Below are 17,234 nucleotides of genomic sequence, written 5' to 3'. Positions count from 1 at the left end.
GCATTCCCAGGAGGGTCCACTGTGCAAGGAAGAAGCAGACTAACAAGAGAGACACTTTTCTGAATGGGATACCAGGGTTAAAACCTCCAGCCAGAGGGACTATCAGTCCCTCCCTCTCTCCGGAGTTATACAGCTCCATCTAAACCATGAAGAGACTAGAAAGGAACCATGGATCCCACTATGAGTGACTCTACCTCAGAGTAGCTTAGGCATTCCCAGTGTATTTTTAGTTGGCACAATAGATGGAAAGGTATGGCTGCCCTTTGGAAGCCAGACAGCTTACAAAACATGGCAAATTCCAATGAGGAAATAGACCATACCAACTCGGGAATGTCTCACCTAGTGCAATGTGGGGGGAAAAAAGCCATGTCATTATTTACATCTAAATCCAAGCTCCAATTCACACATCTTCAAAGAATTTAATAATTCTAATATACACTAAATTTTCAGGAGGCAGCTACCATACCAACCAAGGACAGGCTAGGCTTTGTTTTGTTCAACTCCCCATTGCTTCGTAAAAACCTCAGCTCTCAAGGCCATGCTATTCCTGTATATAAGTGGCCAATTCCGCACTTTCATTTCAGTTCCCATCAAACAATCATCTTTCTCCTGTAATGTCTTCTAGCCTAGTCACATCCACTCACTCATGTTGCAACATACATCTTATTTTATTAGATATTACTTCTTTTTATTTTTCATTTACTTTACAGTTTTGTGCATTGTATAGATTTTTTAAATGAGATGTCTAGGTGGGTTATATAATTTATGAATCCCATTTCAGGATAATAAAGGATGTATCACAAAACATTAGTCTAGAAGGGTTGAGAACCACTTGCTCACATGACTCTGGGTCCATTCTAGCCCAGGTGACATCAGGATCTTTATACAAAGGGAATCATGTTCAAATCCCATACCTCACATTACAGGTAGAGAATGGGAGTAAATGTTCTTGCTTTCCACAAATTTTCCCTGCACACAGTATATTCCCTAGCTAATCCAGAAAGCACCCCTGGGTGCATTGTGTCTCACATTCCCCAAAATGAGATTGTCTAGAAGTGACTTTGGGCATACCTGAAATTGCTCAAGAAAGCTGAGCAGTGCTGGGTTGGAGCTAAGCATGTGCTATTTTAAAATTTATGGGTAACTGATTTATTTTTAAGCTATTCAGACCTTATTATTTATTAATTCAACTGTCAAGGCTAATTTAAACTACTTTTCAATAAGGCAGTTTGACAACACCTTTGTTTACCAGATTGGCATGTCTGGAGTGCACAGAGCAAAGAGATGGCAGTGTAAGTCCCTCTGCCCTTAGCAGAGACCACTAAGGAAGGGTAGGGACTTTTATCTGGGCAAAATGTTGCACTGTCTGCCCCTCACTGGGTAAGGTAGAAAGCCTCCCATCCCACTTAGGGAGGTACCACTATTCCTAAAACTGCACCCAGTGGCAGCTGAGTCTTAGAGAGAGTGTAGCTTTAAGTACTCTTGGATTTCTTTTTCCTCTTCTTCCCCATTGCCCCGCGCTGCCCTATTACAGATGCTAACCTCTTGCAACAGTCTCCTCACAAGTGTCCTTGCCTTGGCTTGGGCAGCTCTTCCATCCACCTCAGGCCATCTAACTAACATGGAATTCTCACCATGCTGTAGCCCTGACTGAAGCCCATAATGGCTCCCGCAGAGTCAAATTTGAAGTTCTCCATGTCATGGTCAGCACCCACCACTTCAGCATCACCTCCCATCACTCATCCATCTCCCCCCCCCCCCTGACACTTTGTACTGCATTCAGCCTGATTGCCACTGTGCATATCATTCCCTGTCATTGTACCACTATCATGCTGTTCCCTATGCCTAGGTCCTGGTCACCACCAAATGTAGTAATGTAGATTACTCATGCGCATGTGACCATCTTATGCCCTCTCCCAGATGGTTGGCCATTGCTCTGACTGACATTTATGTTCTACAAAATCCTGTTTACTGAGTCAGTAGGCAGTACTTAAGTACTGAACCTAGAGTGTGGGTCACAGAGGGTGCCAAGACTAGAGACATAATAGAGTACCAGAGGGATAACACAAAAAAAGCTCTTTACCACAAGAGTGAGCTTCTTCGAGCTGTCTTTATTCATTGGCCAACATGATGCTCTGGGATGCCCAGGGAGCTCAGGGAAGCTCTTGCTTACTGGATGCAAGACACTGTACTTATACTTTCTTATTTTATTTTGGCAACAACCGTATGGAGCTAGCATTTTGTGTCCTCTTTTATAGATGAACAGAGCTGAGTTCAAGGAGATGAAAGATAAAACTGCTTGCCAATATTTACCCAACACACTTGTGGAGTCCAGAATTCAAACACAGGACTGAGTTCCAAAACCTTGACTTCACGTGTGCACTTGGCTGCTCTCTTGAGTCCAGAGTACAGGCTTGGTGAATACATCCATGATCTAAACCAAATCAAATACTCTTATTGTAGTTCCTCAAGTACCTTTCCTGGAGTAAAGGGGCAGGATTACTTTGACTTCTATGGCATTGAGCTGCTGACTCGGCATTACTATGTAAATTCAAGACACAGAACCCAATAGCCCACGGTCGGAGCCCGTCCTCTTTGGGACAGCGCTAGGCCAGCATGTGCTTGTGCGAATGTGGTGAGTGAATGAGTGCATGAGGTTCTACAGGACCTGATCAGTGACACCATGGTTGACACTACGTGAGCGCCACTTTGCATCAACCATAAGTGAACAGAAGGCTAGCCTGACCCAGATAGACATTCTTCATCTTAGGCTCAAAAGATATAAACTTGGACAGACCTTTCATGAAAGGAAGTTTTTCAAGCAAGCCATCACCCCAGACTGAAAGAAAGTTTTCAAGGGCAACATAATCACCATGCTGGAAATAGAATCAGCAACTATGCCACAGGCCTATTGAGGACAGGCTCCCGATCCCTCTCCCTTTCCTTCTCCCTCTCTGTCTCAAAACCCCAGGCCAGTTGGCTCAGGAGATACAGTGGGGATGGGAGAATGCAGAGCAGCAACTTTGAGGAGCCTGTGTAAGATACAAAGAGAGAAGAGGGTGTTCATTGCTATTCTATTTCCATGTATAAAAAGTAACTGTAAAATGTATAAATAAGCCCAATTTAAAATAGGAAACACATTTTAGATCATGTGGGCTTGAAATGCGCTGCTCAGTTTCACACCTCTCTCATCCAGGCCTTGAGGTGGGAGAAAACATGTAAATGGAGCGGTTACCTAACAAGCACTCCCAACCCAGGCTCAGCTTCCCACCGTCTTTGTGAACTTGAGCATGAAAATTAGCAGAAATAAGGATAAAGAGTGAAAGGGGGCCAGTAGAGGAGTGAGGAAAGGGTTCATGGCATCTAAGAAAGGGGTATGTCATACACTGTATCATTTTGGCAGATCAGTTGTGACTCTGACAGGGAAGTTGAGTTGAAAGCAGATATCAACCTAATCTGGAAGGTATGGTAGTCAATGAGCATGTGCAGACTCATACCCCCTCCTCCTTTTTCATCGCCACTCATGGGCAGAAGAACCGCCCATCTAATTAGTGGGGTCTGAAGTTCTGGGCCAGCTTGTCACAGCACCACTGGGCAGGGTGATCCTGCATGTTCAGGACCCACTTGCTTGTCAGCTGTTTTGCTTATGTTCACACTCAGGGGGCTCTGTCTCCCCATTAATCTACTTTCTGTTTCATGGAAGAAGGAGTGGCCAGACTCTGCAAAGCACTCTACCCTATTCATCTCCCCTTGGTAGTCTTTGGCTCCATGTGGCACTATGGCCTGGGTTCATGGCCCCAGGAAAGAGCTGGATATCTCAGTACATCCAACTGACTTTTCTTCTCATGGTGAAGGTCGTCAGGTGCAGTGTTCAAGATAGGGGAGACTAGATACAGTTTCTTGGACCCAAGACTTTTATTTAACACCAGGAGAAAATGGAGAGAGAGTGGGGGGGGGGGGCGTAGAGAAGCTCCAGAACCCTGAGTAAGAAAAAAAAAAGTAGGTTTGAAGGGTTCTGTGGTAGGAGGAGAGAAACTGCACTGTGAGAAAGGACCTTGAATGAGGTGTGATTGAGGAGGGTGTTGGGTGGGGGGAGGGAGGTAGCATTTTCTCCTCCTAAACCAATTATACTCATTTCACTTTATAGTCAATAATTCCAATATCCCACACTAGTATCAGCATGGCTGGTGTGAGAAGATACAGAAAGGAAGAGGAGGAGAGAGTTCTCCTCAACTCTTACAACTCTTACAGTAGCCATTAGCTTGCAGTTTGTGAACAATTGTAGGGGATATACTCGGGGTAATTTTTTATTTTTATTTCTTTATTTGCTAGCAGAGAGAGAGACAGAGAAGAGAAACAGAGATAATGGGCATGCCACAATGTATAACCACTGAAAAAGAACTCCAGACGCATGTGCCCCTTGTGCATTTGGCTTACATGGGACCTGGAGAATCAAACCTGGGTCCTTAGACTCTGCAGGCATAACAGCTAAGCCATCTCTCCAGCCCTAGGCAGGGTAATTTTTAGAGAATGGGAGATACCTTGTTCAAGCTTCCTAAATGAAGCAACTCTGTACCCTTGGCATCATGGTGTGGGGATCCCTTCACTGGAAAATATCAGGAGACTTCCCATTTGCCAGTTGCTGTTTTTGAAATCTTCCATCAGAATTCCAGAGAGGAAGGAGATGAAATTCAAATCCTTCACATACTGGGGACTGCTAAGCTTGCAACAGGCAACATGACATCTAATTTCCTGCCTCCAAAACTCCGAAGGCAATCCACGTAGAACAGGAGGGCAACTCCCAAGGGGCATAGAGCATTCTCTCAGTGATCATCGGCTCTATGATGGTTTGAACTGGTTGTCAACTTGACAAGACCCAGAATCACTGAGGAGATAAGCCTCTGGGTATGCCAGTGAGGAAGTATCTAGACTGGGTTAGCATCTGGGTATGCCTGTGAGAAATTATCTAAATTAAGTTAATTTAGTTAAGGTGGAAAATGCCACCTTAAATGTGAGTAGCACCATTTCAGGGGCTGCAGTCTTGAACGGAGTGGGTGGGGGGAATGGGAGCCGAGCACCAGCATTTATCACTCTCTGCTTCCCAATGGCAATGTGACCAGATGCTTAAAGTTCTGCCTCCCTGACCTCTTTGCTGTGGTGGACTGAAACCTTGAACTGTAAACTGAAATAAACCCTTCCAAGTTGCTTTTATCATTCATTTTGCACAGCAACAAGAAAAATAACTAACAAAGCCCCCTTCTCCTCCTCACCCTAGAGACACTCAGGCCTATTTTGGGTTGACCCCCAAAGCAATTCCTTTTGAAGGTCCCGACTTCTGAACTTTAGAAAACTGGCAGAGGTAGGGCATATTTATTTGCAAGGGCCACCACGACAAAGGGCCCTAGAGAATAGCTTAAACAAGAGGAATTATTTTTCTTATCATTCAGGAGGCTGAAAGTTCAAGACCAAGCTGTCGCCACCACTGTTTTCCTTCTGAGGCTTCTCTGCGGGCTCCAAGAAAGCTGAGTTTTCCCTGTTTCTTTTTCGTCACCTCCCGCCCCCCCTGCCTGCATGTGTCTGTGTCCTGAAAGAATACTCTCCCTGACAAAACTGTTTGAATTTAATTACCTCCATAAAGGTTCTATTTCTTTTTAAAAATTTTTTTGTTCATTTTTATTTATTTATTTGAGAGCAACACAGAGAGAAAGAGGCAGATAGAGAGAGAGAGAGAGAATGGGGGTGCCAGGGCCTCCAGCCACTGCAGATGAACTCCAGATGTGTGCACCCCCTTGTGCATCTGGCTAACGTGGGTCCTGGAGAATCGAGCCTTGAACTGGGGTCCTTAGGCCTCACAGGCAAGCATTTAACTGCTAAGCCATCTCTCCAGCCCAAAGGTTCTATTTCTAGGGCTGATGAAGTGGATCCATGGATAAAATGCTTGCCACACAAGCATGAGGATCTGAGTTCAGATTCCCAGCACCCACGTTAAAAAGTAGGGCATGGGCTGGAGACATGGTTTAGCAGTAAAGGCGCTTGCCTGGGAAGCCTAAGGATCCATGTTCTACTCTGCAGATCCCATCTTAGCCAGACGCACAAAGATTAGGCAAATGCAAGGTTACACATGCCGGCTAGGTGGCGCTAGAGTTTGACGTTCAATTGCAGTGGCTGAGGTCCTGGCGTGCCAATTCTCTATCTCTCCCCTCTCCCTGTCTCTCTCTAAATAATTTTTTTTTTAAAGCAGGGAATGGTGCTGTATGTCAGTAGTCCCAGTGAAGACAGCAGAATCCCCCGGGCTAATCTAGCCAAATCAGCGAGGTCTGGGCTCAGTAAAAGGCCCCATCTCAAAAAAAAGATAGGAAAACAGCAATTGAGGAAGACACTCAATGCCGACCTCTGACCTCTAAAGAAAGGAAAAGACACATACACACAGAGAGAGAGAGAGAGAGAAGAGAGGAAGGAAGGGAGAAAGTTCTGTTTCTAAATACAATCACGTTAGAGGTGCTGGGGAATTTGACCTATATGTTTAAGGAAGAATACATTCCAGTCCATTGTCCCAAGAGAGAAAAATGAGATTCTAGAACCAGTTCTAATGCAATAAATAACCTCAGAGTAAAATGAGAAAACCATCAAGTTCCACCTATTTCTGCACTCTTACCTTGTCACTAAAGTCCCAATAGTCTCCGTTTCATCTCCAAATGGGACCAGACATTCTTCCTCTCTTTCTTTCAACACATCATTTTTTGTCCCTTCTCTCTTGGCTTACCTTCTCTCTCACCTGGCTTTCTGCCGCTCAGCTCTTCAGTATTAACGCAGACATCCTGTCCTCAATTAAGCTCTCCTGAGATCAGCATTGGTTAGGTCTTCTGACCTCCCATTTAGCCTCCTATTCCCATAGCTCCTTGCATCTCCCTGTAGTAGCATGCATCACTCCCATGGACACTGTGGGACTCTGATGGACAGTGAGTATCGTTCATCTAGGAAGATCTCAGTCTCCATCACCTGGACTTCTGCTCATTCTGTCAGGAGAGGCCATGGTCTGCTACAGAGGAAAGCATTCACAGAGTTGCAGTGGTTGGACAGATGATTGGCTTTTGACCACTCCATGGCTCTTCAGGAGACCTGATCACTATAGTCCTGGTCAAAACTCTGTCCTGATGTGTTTCCACAGTCACTTCCTCAAGAAAAGTCCAGGAGGGTCTCACACTGATGATGAACAGCTGCAGGCTGAGCACATCACACACCACTTCCACTCACAACTAACTCATGGTTAGTCCTAGTTGTACAGACCCATGAATTCCTCAGGAAGCCAGAAAAATGCAGACTTCCAGATGGTGGCTATGGCAACAGTCACAGAGTCATATGAGCATCATAAATGCTCCATCCCTGTTCTAGTAGTAATAATAATAACAGGCCTATGTATGAAATCCTTGGTCTAGCTCAAGATCAGGGTGCCCTGTGTTTTGCATTCCCTGCTCACAATGTTACACACATTATGATATCACCAAGCTTTATAAAACCTTCACTCAGTAGCCACTTTCTGTAATCACTGTATTGTATGTACACTTCTTTTGTTACATCCTTTCTTAATTTCATTCCCCTCCAAGCAAGCTTCCATCACATCAGTCCACACAGAAGTCTCTTATCAAAGCTATCTTAGTAAGCTCTTTGTCATCCTGTCATCTGATTTTTGACTGATTTTTTACAGGCTGACACCCCTGCTGTAACATCTCTTCCTCCAGGTATCCCTGGCCTTCTCATTGAGTCTCCCTCACCAGTATACCTGCCTTCAGAAATAGTGGTATAATGTCCTCTGCTGGCCCCTTCCACCCATTCTAAACTCCATGATCCTGCCCAGCTCTAGGGTCTCTTAGCCCCACTCCTGAGGCTCTGCTACCCCAGGGCTTAGGTGCCTTTTGATGACAGTGACTCTGCAACGTCCCTGAGCATGCTTCACCATCAGCTACCTCTCCGAGCATCAACACGTGGGAAATCTATAGAATCTAAAATTCAACATTTTCAAGACAAAAGCATCAACTCCTATAGCCCCCCCCACCCTAAGTCTCCCATCTCTTTAAGAGTATTGCTGCCCACCTACATTAGTTGCTATTAGTTACTTTACCTGTTGCTGTAACTAAATACTATTAGTTACTATTAATTACTTTGCATGTTGCTATGACTAAATACTATTCACTATTAGTTACTCTACTTGTTGCTGTGACTAAATACTACTAGTTGCTTTGCATGTTGCTGGGATCAAATACTTGACAAGAAGCACCTTAACAAAGGAGGCCTTCATTTTGACTTACAGCTGTAGGCCATACTTCCCATTATGGAGGGGAAGGCATGATAGCAAAGAACAGGAGGCTACCTCATCACAGTGCATTCGGTCAGGGAGCAGAGGGTCAACAAGAAGTGGAGCAGAACCATGAAATCTTGAGGTCCAGTGACCCAGTTCCTCCAACAAGGCTCCATCTCCAAGGTTCCAAAACCCCCCAAACAAATGGTGCCACCAACTGGGAGACAAGTGTGCAAACACATCAGCTATGAGAGCCACTTCACATTCACCTCACAATACCACCTGATCACCCAAAACCCTGGAGTCACCTGCAACTATTCTATTATCCTTACAGCCCACATTCAAATCATGGCTCTGTGACCTTCACAGGCTGAGTCACACCTTCTGTCATCTTTCCCAGCCACAGCCAGCCTTATACAGAAAAGTACCATAGTCTCCTGGCTTGCATGACACTCCTGAATGGCCACTGCATTTTTCCCAAATAAAACAGTTCCCCTTTGTTGGGGTTCAAAGGCCTGGGCAACCTAGATTGGATTTTTGATCTACATTTTCCACTCATTCCCATCATTCCCATCATAGTCACCTCAATATGTGTGTCTCTCCAATAGAAGATTCTTACACCCCAGGTTCATTCTCTTTGCTCTGCCTTCTGCTTGGAAAGCTCTTCTAAGCATGATGGCTCAGTGATGCCCAGGGGCTAGTCCAATGTCATACAGTTAGAATCAAGGAAAAAGCTTTGCTTGACCCACGCTCTGCCACTAACCATGCTGCCTTCTGCTAGACAGAGCGGGTTAAGCATATCATCTTGCCTCTCTGCAATTCTTCACAGCATTCAAATTCCATTTTCTTCTAACTATATCTTTGCAAAGGCCATTAAAAGGTCATCCAACATCTCATCTCTTTTCTTAACTTCAGAGCTAAAGGAAATCTCTGCTGCTCTCTGGACTATGAAACAAAGACAATACTTGCCAGGACACTTTAAAGAGATGTTGGACTCAGTGTCTGGCACACAGTAGAAGCTCAATAAATGTTCATTTCCCTCTTCCCAGAGACCATTCACGTAGTTCACAAACGTGATTCATATGGTCCATGCTAAGGACTGCAAGGCTGCAAGGATAAAAAGGAAAAGTATTCTGCTTTCCAGAGACCCAAATATTCATAGGGGACAGAAAGCATTTACCCAAATAGATTTACTAAACCTAGAAAGGAAAAGATAGGACTTTGGGGTAGAATAGACCCCAATTCAATTCCTGATCCCTTCTACCAGCTGGCTGAATGATGTCAGGGAGCGTCTCTCGGGCTTCTCTGTTCCTCTTTGGTCACATCTAGATGTTCTACTATCTACAGGAAGTGCTGATGGGTGTAAAATACAAAGAAAAGGCTCGATAAACGAATGCTGTGAGGATTGTGTTGCTGACATTTACTCAGAACTTACTAGGTTCTCAGATGGGCAGTGCCCAACCCACAGCCCATGAGTTGGGAGAGCTCACCCACTCATGATGGGTGGCATTGTGACACAACGGTGTCATCTACAAAGCTCACACTTGAGAACGCACAATCAAATAACAAAAAAGGCAGTCGCAGAATATTCCCCCTGATGGCTTAAGCAGGGTTAGGATTTTGTGTTGGGCTGCTTTCATTGCTAAGTTGGGTCTCTTGTGGCATGGGGGTTGGACACCCCCTGTAAGTGTTTCACTTATAATTACACACTCCACAATCCTGGATGAAGAGAGAGAAACAGAGAGGGTAAGTTCCTTGTCCAGGGTCTCACAGCAACTGTGTAACCTATAGGGAAGCACCAAAACACAACCAGTGTCCCAGGCTGCCCAAAAGGGATGACATGGACTGAAATAAGAGAGAACAAAATCCTACCTTGGGGTGCAATCAGGAAAGGTTTCTCCCAGTCCACAGAGGTGTGTGGCTCTGATTGCCATGTAGACCTGTTCCCCGCAATTCTCCACCCACCTGGGCCTGAGAGATTTGACTTTCCCACCCCCATGTCCTGGGGACTGAGGTGTAATGTTTGAAAATTGCCCAGTAAAGCATATGAGCAAGCCAGGCAGAATGCTAAAAGACCGGAAAACATAAAATTTAAAAGCAGCCTCTGACAGCACAGAAATCAAGGAGAGACTTAAAAAACAAAATCCTCGGTTTCCAGGAAAATAGAGCTTTAATCCACCTGGTGATTTACTGTGTCTGCACTTCCTTCCTCTGATCCAGGACCATGCACTTGGCCCTGGGCAATAAGGCGGGGACTGGGGAGATGAGGGTCTCTCCTCCCCATGAGGGACGGTGGGCATTTGTAAGGGAATAAAGGGGAATATGGATGGGGTTTTGCCCTGGGCTGTCATTCTGGATCCACAGTGGGGCCGGGGCTCTGAGCTGAATACAGAAGACTGTCAGAGACTGGGTCTCCACTACTGGCCCATGGGTTAAGGAAGGCATAGGGTCTGAAGCCAGAGCTGTCTCAGTGATCTTGGATGCTCTCAGCACAAGCAGCCTTGAGTCATGCTGTGGATGCTGGAGGTGGACAAGTTTGGACCCAAACTCCAGTCCTGAGCTTCCAACCTGGTAACTCTGGGCAAGTCCTTTGTCTTTCTCACTCTCCCTCTGGCCTACCTGGCAAGGGAAGTGGCACACCACATCATCCTGGAGACAGTGCCAGACACAAAGCACAAACTCTGTGAGTGTCTGGCTCCTTCTACCTCCTTACAGTGTTAGTTAGGAAAACCGGTATGAAGCCTCTCTCTTGTGCCCCCACAAATGGTCTCCATAGCCTCTTCCCTGCCTGTCAGCACCTACATTGGTACTGCAGATAAAGGAAGGCCAAAGGTTGTTTACAGAAATGCGAGGCTCATGACACAGTGATCCTGAGGCTCAGGAAGTTTTTTGTGTTTTTTTTTTTTAATTTTTATTTATTTATTTGAGAGCGACAGACACAGAGAGAAAGACAGATAGAGGGAGAGAGAGAATGGGCGCGCCAGGGCTTCCAGCCTCTGCAAATGAACTCCAGACGCATGCGCCCCCTTGTGCATCTGGCTAACGTGGGACCTGGGGAACCGAGCCTTGAACCAGGGTCCTTAGGCTTCACAGGCAAGCGCTTAACCGCTAAGCCATCTCTCCAGCCCGCCCAGGAAGTTTTAACTGCACATCTGCATCCTAAAGCCTCTGAGAAGACCTGCAGTGAAATGCCTTAGTCAGCCTCATTTACCTGAAAGTTCTCTTTATTTATGGGTCTTGTTCTTTTTTGAAGAATATCACCTTTGAACCCCTCCTCAAACTCATACCCCACAAGATATATTTTGGAGAATGTTTCCAGATGATTTGAAATATAAAACTCAGTTTAATGTGAAGGGGAAATGAGTTTCATTGCTAAAACCATAGGGGATCAGTAACTCTGCTCACAAGTGGATGGGGACTCCCTGTGTTCATCTCCACAGCCTGCCCATCTGTGGACTCAGCTCAGGCTCTTACTCTATGGACCCTTTCCTAACCTTTCTCCATTAGGCAGATATGATGGTGCCTGACTTCCAAAACATAGTCATTGTCTCTGTTCCTTGCTTTAGGCACTGAGCATGCCCTATCTCATATGACTGTCCCATCCCATTGTGACCTCTGACAATAGGGACATGGATACATCTTCAGAGCTTTGGTATGCAGTAATGCTGACCACATGCTGCCAAGTCCCATCTCCCACTGGTGAGAACCACAAGTGCCAGAGGATACTAGCTGGAAAGTACTGTAGTAGTTCATGTGACCCAACTGTGAATAACATGTTCCATTCATCCACTAGGCAAATATCTAACAGCACATACACCCCACTGGGCTCAGAACCCAAAGGGAAATTGAGGGTAGTCCTTGCTTTCCTAATGGGGAGGCTGGCATGTGTAGGAGGCAAGAGAAGCCACAGCACATAGTCTGATGTTCTAGACACAGACTCGGTGTGTGATAAGTGGCAGAATCAGTGAACATGAGAGACATTTACTCAATGCAGCTGGGGATGGTGATGCATGCCTATGATCTCAGTACTCACGGAGCTAAGATTATGAGTTCAAAACCAGCCTGGGCTACATAGTAGGTTTGAATTCAGCTTGGACTGCATAGCCCGACCTTGACAAAGGAGCAGGATAAAAAAGGAAGAAGCAAAGGACCAGAGAGGTTATTTGATCTGCCCAATAACACAAAGCTGGAGTGGCAACGCAGGTATTTTGTTGGTCACTTTGCATAGCTGTGACAAAATAACTACAGACCACCTCAAAAGAAGAACAATTTGTTGGCAGCCACAGTCTCAAAGGTTTCAGACCATGATCAGTTGCTCCATTGCTTTCAGGCCTGAAGCAAGGCAGAAGCATCGTAGAAGAGGGCACAGTGGAGGAGAGTTTCTCACTTCATGGCACAAAAAGTCAGAAAGAGGACCAAAGACATATTCAGTGTCCCCCCCGCCCCCATCATTACAGCTCATGTAGTCTGAATTCTTCAGTGGATTAACCGTTGGTGAGGTTAGTGCTCACATGATCCAGTCCCCTCCCAATAGTGCTACCAGCGGGGAATCAAGGCATGGACATGGGGGAGGCACTTCATATAGAAACCCTACAATCCTGAACTCAGGCAGTCTGTCCCTACAGTACACACACACACACACACACACACACACACACACACACCATTATTACCCTATGCTGGTGGCTTGGTTGTGCTGGCTGGAGAAAGTGGTACTCTGGACAGAATGCAAGGAAAGATAAGGACAGCAGAAGGGTGTCACAGTGTCCTCCTCTGTCATACTCTTGGATGGGCTGCAGTCCTGTGGAGAATGTGGTGGCCCTGGCCACTGCATGAACTATTCTCTTGGGGCTTAGATGACGTGTCATTCTGGAGGTCAGGTGAGAAAAGGGTGTGCTCCCCCATTCAGTGGAAGGTGGCTTTGGAGAGTGAGGGACGCAACATCCTTGGTCAGATGCTAGATTTTCCCTGCAGAAACAAAGGTGAGACCTTTGTCAGGGTCAGGTCAGGGGCAAACACATGCGTACTCATCGATGAAGTGGTAGGAAATGGTCAGCCTCCAGAAGATCCTGTTGGGGTCCAGGTCCTGATGCTTCACGGAACCAGTGCATCTCTCTCTTAGAGCTAGTGAAGCAGCAGGAGAGCCTACCACTTGAGGAGACCTAGATACATGGGAAGAAGAGACCCAATTTGCTGATGGAGTCACCAAGGCTCTAAACATTATAGCAGCTTGCCTAGGGCTGTGCACTTGTCAACGTTCAGTCTTAGCCAGCTGTGTGAAAGGTTTAAGTACATCTTATTCCTTGTCTGGGTCAGTCTGGCCACAATCCCAAGACCCAAGAGAAAGGTCCAAACTGATGACAGCAAGCTTTGTCTCTTTGACCTTGATCTGTACCTTCTCAGCCATTTCCTTCCATCCTGCTCGGCCTCTAGTATCTGCCTGCTGTCACAATAATAAAATAAGTGTTTAACCATGAAGAATTGAAAGGGTAGTAGTGGCTGGGGTGGCATAGGCCTTTAGTCCTAGCACTCGAGAGGCAGAGGTAAAAGGATCACCTTGAGTTCGGGGCCAGCCTGGAGCTACATAGTGAATTCCAGGTCAGCCTGGACTAGAGTGAGACCCTACCTCAAAAAAAAAAAAAAAAAAAAAAAAAGCCAAAAGAAGAAAGAGGAGAAGGGGGAGGAGAAAAAGAAGAGTAGCGGTGTAGCAGGCCTGAGAGCTGAGTTCCAACCCTAGTTCCTAAGACTCCCCTTCCTCTCTCTAAACTACATGGGTACCAAAAATAAAATATGTGGATTGCCCTGGATCGTCTATAATGAAAGCTAGGGGCTAGGGAGGTAGCTCATGGACAATGTACCTGCTTTGTAAGCATAAGGACCTGAATGTGTATCCCTAAAACCCATATAAAGGCCATGTAGGCATGGTGGCCGGCCTGCAACTCCAACACTTAGGAGGTGAAGACAAGGGACCCCTGCGGCAAGCTGGCTGGCTAGACCAGCTGAATCAGCGAGTTCTGGGTTCTCAGAGATCTTGCCTCAGTAAATAAGGTGGGAAGTGATTGAGGAAGACACCCAGTGTCAATGTAAATCTCTGGCCACCACATGCACACAAGCACATATGAACCCACGCACATGCAAACACACATACAAACCATATACGTCAACAACAAAAGAGCAATGGCTTGAGTTAATGCTACATTAGGGAAGGGATTATGAAATCATGGCATTGAACTAAAGCACTGGTCGCCAACTTCTTTGAAATGGCTAGCATTTATTGAACATTCTATGGATGTTTTACCCAGAACACTGTAACCTTCTCAACTTTAAAAAGTGGCAAGTATTCTGTTGCAGACTCAGAAACTATGGCTGAGAGGTGGTCATGTATTTGGCCAAAGTTCCTCAGCAACCAAGTGACAGAGATCTGAGTTGGCTCTGTCACAAGGCATACATCCTGCCTCCCAACCAGCCATTCCTCCCATGTGCAGGCAAATTAAGGGAGACCTCCCGCATATCCGCTTTCCTCATTTGCATTGATTATCCTGTTTGTTTCCTGATGTGTTTGCAGAATCTGAGATCCCGGTTGCAAATAAGGCAGATAAAGATCGAGGTCAAGAGCATGACAGAGGGCAGGCTCCTTCCAGCAGCCCTGCAATTGAGAATACTACCTGCTGGGTACCCTTGGACCTGCAGCCTCCTCACTTCCTCCCTGGTAATGTTCCAGCCACACCCCAACCTATCCATCTGCAGGCCCTTGCTTTTCAAGTGGTCAAGAAGGTAACCATAGAAAATGGTAGATTCTGAGATGTTAATTTTCAGTCCTCACTCCAGAGTGCAATAGCCACAGAATTCATCCTCCTACCTCTGGTCTCACAGCCCCTCCCAATGCAAACATAAAACATTGCCTATTAAATGCCCTGAGGAACAATTGGAAATCGTCAATGACTCTACCAGCAGCTATCCAGGCCTTTGGCATGACAGGGACTTCTGGAAAATCAAGCCCTGTGGATGGAACAGCTATTGGGTGCTCAGACTCTCCAGCCTGCAGAGATCCCTTTTGTACCCAGCCCTTCTTTTATTTTTATTTATTAGAGAGAGAGAAAGCACGCAAATGAGCATGGCAGGGCCTCCAGACACTGCAAATGAGCTCTCATCACATGTGCCTCATGTGCATCTGGGTTACATGGGCATTGGGATTCAAACCTGGCTCCTTAGGCTTTGCATGCAAATGCCTTAACCACTAAGCCATCTCTCCAGCCCAGTCCAGATTTTCTTTGGAAAAAAGCCTTATGGTGTCCATGGCCCATCCACAAACTGCTTTAAAAATTGGAGCTCCATCTGCCTTAATTACCCTGGATGATGTGCTGGAAATGAGCTTCTTGCCTCACTCCTGCTCCTCATTTCTGATGTCCATGCCTGCCCCTTCTGCACATACTCAGTGTGGTGCAGTGATTTCCACTGCAAGTAAGGAGAACCATGTGGCTCTTATTTTGTGTCAGAAACCTCATCCTTATCTTGCCTGCTCTGGGCTTCTGGATCATTCTTCTCTCTACCTCTCCTCCTAATTCCTCTGCCCCTGGTTTGGCCCTTACCAATGACTATGAGCTCTGTCAAGGTTAGAGCCTTTGTATTAGGGATCTCTAGAGGAATAGAATTAATACAATGAACCTATATATTACAAAAGGGACTTAGTAGCTTGGCTTACATGATACAAGCTAGGTAGTCCATCAGTGGTTGTCTACACACTCTAGAGACTAAGAACTTGGACATTGCCTCTCTCGTGAGACTGGATAATTCAGCAGTCCCAATCTGGCACTAAAGGCCTGGAGAATTTCTGGAAGGCCACTGTTCTTTAGTCCTCCTTTGGGAGGCCAAAAAAGCTGCATTCTGATGTCAACAAATGATGGTAAGGAAGGGGTAAATGCCTCACCAGCAAGGAGTGAAAGAAGGAACCCAAAAAATGTAATGCTGGGGCTGGAGAGATGGCTTAGCAGCTAAGAGCTTGCCTGTGAAGCCTGAGGACCCTGGTTCGAGGCTCGATTCCCCAGGACCCATGTTAGCCAGATGCACAAGGGGGCGCAAGTGTCTGGAGTTCATTTGCAGTGGCTGGAGGCCCTGGCATGCCCATTCTCTCTCTCTCTCTCTCTCTCTCTCTCTCTCTCTCTGTCTCTCTCTCTCACACACACACACACACACACACACTCTCTCTCTCTCTCTCTCTCTCTCTCTCTCTGCCTCTTTCTCTCTCTGTTTGTCCCTCTCAAATAAATAAAAATAAACAAAAAAATTTTTTTAAATGTAATGCTGCTTTTCCTCTAGACTTCCTTATATCTGGGCTACTACAGGAAGGTAATGCCACTCTGAGGGACAGTCTTCCCCCAATGATTAATCCTTCCTGAAAGCACCCACAGAGATCTGCCCAGAGGCTATTCTCTTACTTGATTCCTACGAGTTGACAATGAACCTGCAGCACAGTTGATGTTAGTAAATACTTACAAGGAAGGTAGTAAGAGAAGAAAGCCACATAATAGTAATAATGGCCTGTTTCATGAGGACAGCAGTTCACATGATAACTCCTTCCTCTACAGAGCCCCTAAGGCCCCAGGGAGAGGCTGCCTGCCCCATGTGTGGAGAGCACATACAGCGCATGAGGGGAAATTCCTTGCAGTGACGAGGTTACAACTGGGCCCTCCAGCCCAGGTACATGTGTTTATCTCACAGACTCACCTTTGTCCCTTCTGATGACTTCATTCCATCTCAGGCAATTTTTTTCTTAAGTCCTGCAGGGACCTTGAGACTTCATAGAGACCCCACACAGAAACCTGAAGGCTCACAGAACCACCTGCAACTCACCTGAGAGGATCCTACCAGCTGTGCCTTCCAGATGCCAACTGCTACTATGGCAGAAGGTTCCCAGGGGAGATTGAGATGCAGGTGCCAA

Source organism: Jaculus jaculus, chromosome 1 (genome assembly GCF_020740685.1).
Source record: "Jaculus jaculus isolate mJacJac1 chromosome 1, mJacJac1.mat.Y.cur, whole genome shotgun sequence".
NCBI lineage: Eukaryota > Metazoa > Chordata > Mammalia > Rodentia > Dipodidae > Jaculus > Jaculus jaculus.
The sequence above is the reverse complement of the archived record's forward strand: the minus strand, read 5'-3'. Positions refer to the sequence as shown.